This window comes from Dama dama, chromosome 23 (assembly GCF_033118175.1).
Source record: "Dama dama isolate Ldn47 chromosome 23, ASM3311817v1, whole genome shotgun sequence".
In the NCBI taxonomy this organism is placed as follows: Eukaryota; Metazoa; Chordata; class Mammalia; order Artiodactyla; family Cervidae; genus Dama; species Dama dama.
This window is the reverse complement of record NC_083703.1, coordinates 58,709,272-58,717,185: the sequence shown is the minus strand read 5'-3', so window position 1 is coordinate 58,717,185 and position 7,914 is coordinate 58,709,272.

Genomic DNA, 7,914 nt, shown 5'->3' with positions numbered 1-7,914 from the left:
GGGCAGAATCCTGACACGTTAGTAAGAAAGAGTCCGATATTTAAGACTGTTGTTCTCATTAACAATTTTTACATTCTTTCTGTGTTGAAATGGTATTTTGGAGATATCTGCTTGAAAACAAAACTTGGGGACTGTACGTCCACACCTGAGCAGACACACACAGCCCTGAACACAGACACACAGACACACAGACACACACACACACACACACACACACACACACACAGGTCCGTCCATGCCTTCCTCACAGGGGACCCTTCTCTTCAAGGTGCTCTGACCTCACGTTATAGTTTGGTGTCTTTGCCAGCACTTTACAGTTTGTTGTCTGAGCCTGGGAGCCCCAGAAGCACACCCTGAGGCACAGAGTTGAATGCAAGTGATTGTTTGGGAGGTGATGCCAAGAAACCTGGGAGGGCAGTGGGAACCTGGCGCTAGGGAACAATGGACCAATCGCCAACAAGCAAGCTGCCTGGGTACTCTTGGGGGTGTTGGGAATGCTGGGAACATGGGGTGCATCTTCTTGGGGTTCCCCACAGAGGGCGGGGAAGCTGGTGTGCTCACCCTCCACTCCCATCCCTGGAGGAGGCTGCTCACAACCGTGTCAGTCCCCCAGGCTATCTGGACTGCAGCATGGTAGGCAGAGAAGCTTTTGGACCAGAGAAAGCCTCAGGCACCAGGGCAGAGGGGTGTTGGCTGGAAGCTGGACCCACGTGGACGGACATGGAACTGGCGAAGCAGTTTTCCATACAATGGGGAAACCAGTGGCATTTGCTACAGTTCTCTGGACAAGTCACTTTTCTTGGGACTGAGGCCCCAAGGGGTTAACCAGCTGGACAGGGACAAGGGCAGATCAGATGATTACAGAGCCAGACCCTGACCCCATCCTTTGCAGCTTCCCCTGTCTTTGCTCACGCCTGAAAAGAGCAGGCAGGAGTCTAACTCCATGAATTTTAAAAATTCATTTTTGCATTTGCTCACTCGATCAAGTTAGATGCTTTTAAAGACAAATTTAATTATTTTGAGCTCAATAAAAGCCTTTTAATAAGCTGAACATCATAGTTTCAGCCTTCTGCTTTCAGGGTTATCAGTCACGGCAAGGAGGGGGCACGAAGGTGGGGGGAGAGAGGTGGTGGAGGGACGTGGAGAGGGAGAGGGGCAAATCACACACATGGGCATGAGCACACACACACACCATTCACACATACACACACGGATGGATATTTATTTTAAAATTTTATTTGCACATGTAAACACATAATTTGTTCTAAATCATTTGATTGTATAGCTTTTATAATATTTTGTTTTATTTTTAGAAAAAGTTCTTTTACTTCGGGACAACTGAACAAAGTGTTAAAGAAAATGTGATGCTGGTTTGGCACAGACTTCTTGTGTGTTCTGTCTCCCCCGTTGGCTCACACATTCTTCCTCACTCTGAACGTTCCGTCTATGCCTGCGACTAAGACAGGAAGCCAGACACACATGCTGAAATAATTTCAACAAATATCAACTCTAAACCAACTTCAAGCAGTCAAAATGGCAGGGCTGGTTCAGGCACTGCTGCCTTCTCCAGCCTGGTGCAAAGGAGATGGCATGGACCACACAAGGCAAGAATGTTGCCGTGTTCATAAAAAGCTTTCTTTTTTCATTATTAATGCATATACTTGTCCATCCAGTGTAATGGCACCTGCTGGTTTTGACTGCCCAGCACCCAGCCCCCTTCTTCTGACACAATCACTCCAGGTTTCCTTTGGTGAACTCCCTCACTCCCATCTCATCCACGATAGATGGGAGTAAGTTGACCTCAGCTCCAGGTCCAGAGCAGGGCATACAAACCAGGCCAATCAGAGCACTCTCTTCTTGTGACTGCAGTGATTGGCTGAGAGATGCGGACATGACCTGAGCTAGCCAATAGGATTCTATTCTGGGACTTATGATGGAAGACTGAGAGCAAATTTCTTCTCACTTGACTTAGAGCTGTCAGGAAATGAATTTGGAGAAAAGTCAGTGAGAGGATAATCTGCCTGAAAGAGAAATCGGGAGAGAGGATGACCAGTTTGACGGAGCCAAACACTTTCCTAACATCATGGTGAGTACATCTGGACTTGGTCTAGCCCTGCTCCCAGCCAGTTACAAGAGTCACCAATTCCGTCTTCTGCTGAACACAGTGGCAGTTGGTTTGGATCACTTGTTTCTGGCCACCTGCATGGCATGCAGGATCTTAGTTCCCAGACCAGGGATTGAATCTATCTACCCTGTGTGGAAGGGCAGAGTTTTAACCTCTGACCCAGGGAAGTCCCTGTGTCACTTATTATATAAAGAATTAATGAGAACATACATTATTATCAGACAGAAAACTAAAATAATGGAGGACCTGATTCAAGGCCACTTGGTGGACATCTAGGGATGGAAAGCATTTTTGAAGGAGGATAGACAAGACAAGAACCCTTTTGCCACATGCTTGGTATATGGTCTCAGCTTTTTCACCCTCAGTTTGGAACACTCTGTTCTATAATAACATTAATATTAGGTGCTTCTTTCTTTTATCCTGATGAGATAATATTACCTATTGTATGCATGAACTATTCATCACAATTTAGTTTATAAAGCTGTTGCTGTTCAGTTGCTCAGTTGTGTCTGACTCTTTGTGACCCCATGGACTGCAGCACCCCAGGCTTCCCTGTCCTTCACTATCTCCCAGAGCTTGCTCAAACTCATGTCCATTGAGTTGGTGATGCCATCCAACCATCTCATCCTTTGTCGCCCCCTTCTCTTCCTGCCCTCAGCCTTTCCCAGCATCAGGGTCTTTTCCAATGAGTCGGCTCTTTGCATCAGGCGGCCAAAGTATTGGAGCTTCAGCTTCAGTCATTCCAAAGAATATTTAGGGTTGATTTCCTTTAGGATTGACTGGTTTGATCTCCTTGCAGTCATATATATATATATATATATATATATATATATATATATATATGAAGGAATTATAAACCTAGATGTCCAACCAAAGAGGACCAGTTAATTTGGAAATCTGTACAATAGATGTTCTGGACGTATGAAAAAATGTGATATATAGAACTGATTTATGGAGAAAAGTGTTCATATTATATTAAAGAAAGATGTTTATAAAACTAGAGTGTGATTCCATTTTTAAGTACATGTGATTACGTATAACACAGAAAAGTGCCTAGAGAGAGTATGGATTATCTTTTAGCAAAACATAGGTGATTTGTATTCCATATTTTCTAATTTTTTTCTACAATAAATGTGGATTGCTTGTATGTCTTGTCCTTTGGGGCTGCCATAACAAAATATACAAAGGAATGGTGGAGAGGAGGTGCTTAAAGAACTGAAACTTGTTTTCTCACAGTGCTGGAGGCTGGAAGTCTGAGATGAGTGTGCCAACCTGGTTGTGTTCTGGTGAGAACTCTCTGCTTGGCTGACACATGACTGCTTTCCAACTCTGTCCTTGGAAGATTGAGTGAGAGAGAAAGAGGTAGAGAGAACAGGAGGTGGGAGCTTGAGGGAGTTCTCTGGTGTCTCTTCTTGGGCTTCCCTGATGGCTCAGAGGGTAAAGCATCTGCCTGCAATGTGGGAGACTGGGGTTTGATCCCTGGGTCGGGAAGATCCCCTGGAGAAGGAAATGGCTCTTCTCACAAGGACACTAATCTCATCCTGGGAGATCCACAATCACCATCTCACCTAAACCTAATTGCATCTCAAAGGCCTCATCTCGGGGGTTGTTTTTGTTCACTTGTTCAGTTGTGTCCTATTCTTTGTGACCCCATGGACTGCAGCACACCAGGCTTCCCTGTCCCTCACCAACTCCTGGAGTTTGTTCAAGTTGATGTCCATTGAGTCGGTGACACCATCCAACCTTCTCATCTTCTGTTGTCCCCTTCTCCTCCTGCCCTCAATCTTTCCCAGCATCAGGGTCTTTTCCAATGAGTCAGCTCTTCGCATCAGGTGGCCAAAGTATTGGAGTTTCAGCTTCAAAATCAGTCCTACTAGGGGCTCAATATTTGAATTTGGAGGTGAGGGACAAAATTTAGTCCATAGTTCTTTGTAATAAAAAATAACAAAACAGTTCTTTTTACTGAATGAGACTTTGCAACACAATGAGCAATATACACATAGTCACAACAATGTAAAGAGCATTTACTGAGTTTCAGTTTTAGGATCAGCTCACAGATAAAGCACAGAGGACTGAATTATGATAGAGGGCAGAATAGAAATGTCACTTGTCTTGATAAGTTGGAAGTAAGAATGGAGAGAAGTCAGGTGGAAAGGAGGTGAAAGAAGGTTGGGAAGAGGGGGTAAGCTACAGACCAGGCCAGCGCAGCACAGTCTCAACTTGCCAGGTGGGGAGTCCAGAGACCCTGTCCCCTAGAGGGAGCACAAAATAGTGTAGGTAACAATAGTTCAAGTCACAAAGACAATCATAAAAGGAACCCAAAATGAGAACATTTCTTTATTGCGAAATAGGGAGATGTGTCCATGTGTTAGATCCTCGTCTGTCAAAGCAAGAAGCCAGGAGGCAATGTCTAGACTTTGGAAAATCACAGACTTAAGAGGTAGAAGATTATTGTTTTGATGATGAAGTGGTCATTCTCAGAAGGAAGAGGTCTAAGGACTGTCATCACCTCCAAGAACTGGGCTGTGAGTTTGGGAAAGATGGAGCATGGGCCATCGCTTTGGACTTGTTGCTTTCCTTTGATTAAAAATGTAAAATATACACAATTTAAAATAACTATAACTTCACCTGTTACAGATGATAAGGGGGGTTCTCAGTGAGGGGACAGGACTCACTGACTCACTGCCCAGGCCTGTTTCCCAGAGGAAACTAGGATTCAGATTCATAAAACAACCCATGTCTGCAGGACCTTGGGGGGTGGGTGGTGGAACAGGTGAAAGAAGCCTAGGGGAATTTTTCAATACAGTGAATCTCTTGTGTATGATACTGTACTGGTGGATACATGACACCATGCATGTGTCAAAACTTGACAATAATATAAAGAATGAATCTTGAGGTACGTGAATTAAAAAAGCATTTAGGAGGTCAGAGGATCTCAGGATGGAAGAATGCGGCAAGACAATGTAACTATCTGAAAATGTGTGTCACAGCCTCAGGGAAATGGGTTTGGGGAAATGGTGCTGACCTGAGTATCTTTGGAAATGTGTGACCAAGGGGTTGGGGGAAATGGTGCTGACCTAAGTACCATTTCTTTGAAAATGTGTGACCCTTGATAGGATGTGATGAGAAGGGCACTTTACCTCTGGAGTCTTCCTCCCCCAAAAATCCATCACCCCAGTCTAAACCATGAGAAAACATCAGTCAAATTCTGATACATCAGACATCCTACAAAATACCTGACTAGCACTCCAAACTGTCAAGGTCATCAAAAACAAGGACAGTCTGAGGCACTGTCACAGCCACGAGGAGCCTGAGGAGACATGATGAGTAAAAGTCATGTGGTGTCCCGGGTGGAATCCTGGACCAGGAAAAGGATGGTATGGAAAAGCTAAGGAAATCTGAGTGAAGTTTAGACTTTAGTTAATGATAGTATATCAACATTCATTAATAACTGTAGCAAATACACCACGTTGGTACAAGATGTTAATAATAGGTGAAGCTGGATGTATGGAAACTCTACTATTTTATCAGTTTTTCCATCAACATAAAAGTGTTATAAAAATAAGGCTTATGTTTAGCTTTATGTTTTTTAATAAGATGCAAAGAAGAATGGGATTCTTTTTTACCTTTGAGTGTGATGCCTGGAGCTGCAGCCATGTGATGTTCTAAAGCAGAGACTGAAAACTTTCCTGTAATGGGCCAAATAGTAAGTATTTTAGGCACTGTGGACCATTTAGTCTCTGTAGCAACTCGTCAATTTTTTCATTATTGCACAAAAGCAGCCATAGATGATACATAACTAGACTGATATGACTGTGTGCCAATAAAATGTTATTACAAAACCAGGCAGATGGGGATTTGATCCATGGATCATAGTAGGGTAGAAGGCACTGGCTTTGGGTCATGCGGCTTCCCTGGTGGCTCAGAGGGTAAAGTGTCTGCCCGCAATGCGGGAGACCTGGGTTTGATCCCTGGGTCGGGAAGATCCCCTGGAGAAGGAAACGGCAACCCACTCCAGTATTCTTGCCTGGACCATCCCATGGACAGAGGAGCCTGGTGGGCTACAGTCCATGGGGTCGCAAAGAGTCAGATACGACTGAGCGACCTTGCTTTTTGGGTCATGAGGATGGTGGGTGATGAGGTGACCAGTTGGCTTGATTTTTAGGTAACTGCTAAGGCTCCAGTCTCCAGGAGGGCCCATTGCCTGCCCCCGCCCCATCCCAAGTCAATGTGAGACCTGCTGGAGGCCAGGGAGGGGCTCCTCCTGTTTCTTGCAGCACACACCAGCCTTGGGGCTGCAGAGGGCAAGATGTGTCTTGTCACCCTGTGTCCCTGGCTCACGGAAGGTGTGAAATATCTGCTAATCAGATTGTCTCTGAATGAAACTTTCACGCCTCTCTTGGTCACGTGGTCCACCTGGTTTTGCTAACCCTGCCGGATTTCTCTGTGTCCCCACTTCCACCCTGCCCCTGCTCAGCCTCCCCCCTTCCAAGGCGTCACATTGCCTGGTGAATCCCCTTGCTGCCTCTGTTCATGCCGTCACCTGGTTTGGTCCCTGCCATCCTGGGCTTCCTTTCTCATGTCCCTAAACTCCAAATCCAGCCTTCATAAACCTCTCCTGGCTCCAGACAGCCCAGTCTTCTTGTCCTCACTGTACTGAGCCATCCCAGGCTGTGACTCTGTCTCACTGATTTCAGGGTTGGGTCTGATGCACTGGCAGGCCCCAGCAGTGCTCAGAAAATGCCTTTTTTTTTTTTTCTTTTTCTTTTTGCAGGGGCTGAAGGGCAATGAGTGCAAGGTGGAGCTGCCCCCTTCACTCAGATCTTAGCATCATGCTTGGCAGCTTGTAGATGCTCAGTAAGTATTGTTGTGTCCCATTCTTTTGTGACACCATAGGCTGTAGACCTATTCTTTTGTCCATGGGTCTCTCCAGGCAAGAATATTGGAGCGGGTTGCCATTTCTTTCTCCAGGGGATCTTCCAGACCCAGGGATCGAATCCAGGTCTCCTGCGTGGCAGGCAGATTCCTTATCACTGAGCCACCCGGGAAGCCCTTCGGTAAGGAACAGCTATAGTGGTTTCAGCCATTATTGGGCCAATACAACAATGTCTGCTTTAGCTAAACTCAAAGTGGGGAGGGGTGTCATCTTTTTGGTTAGAACTCATGACTCCCCTCTCAGGCGGGGGACAAGCTCTACTCTGACACTACGGCTTGGGGAGGTGGTGTTGTCTGTGTGCTTGGGACCTGAAAACTAATCCAGAAGCTTCGAGGGATATTAAGTATTATGAAAACTGTCCCAGAGAGCCTGTTATTAATAAGTGGCTAATACTTACGTCTGCCAGGCACCCTTTGGCATTATCCAATCAGACCCCGCCTCACAAGCACTGCTGTTAACCCATTCTACAGACCAGGTGACCGAGGGTCAACAGGGGGCGTGGCCACCAGTGAGAGGCACTTGGGTTCCAGAGCTGGGCTGGGCACAGCACCGTGGTCCCCGCTCTCACCAGCCAAGAGTAATGAGCTCTCTTGGTGTCTCCCCAGTTCTTTATAATCTGAGGCTTATCTTCACTAGATAAGGGGAACAGGTAAGGCAGAGGTGTGTTCTGATCATAGGGCTCTATGGCCCAGAAGATTACAAAACCCTGGAATGAGGCCAAAGTGTTCATCCCTGGAGATCAACTCAGTTTTGGCAGATTAGAAAAAAAGAAAAACAACTTTGACCAGACATGAAAAGTGTTAGTTGCTCAGTTGTGTCTGACTCTTTGCAACCCCATGGACTATAGCGCGCC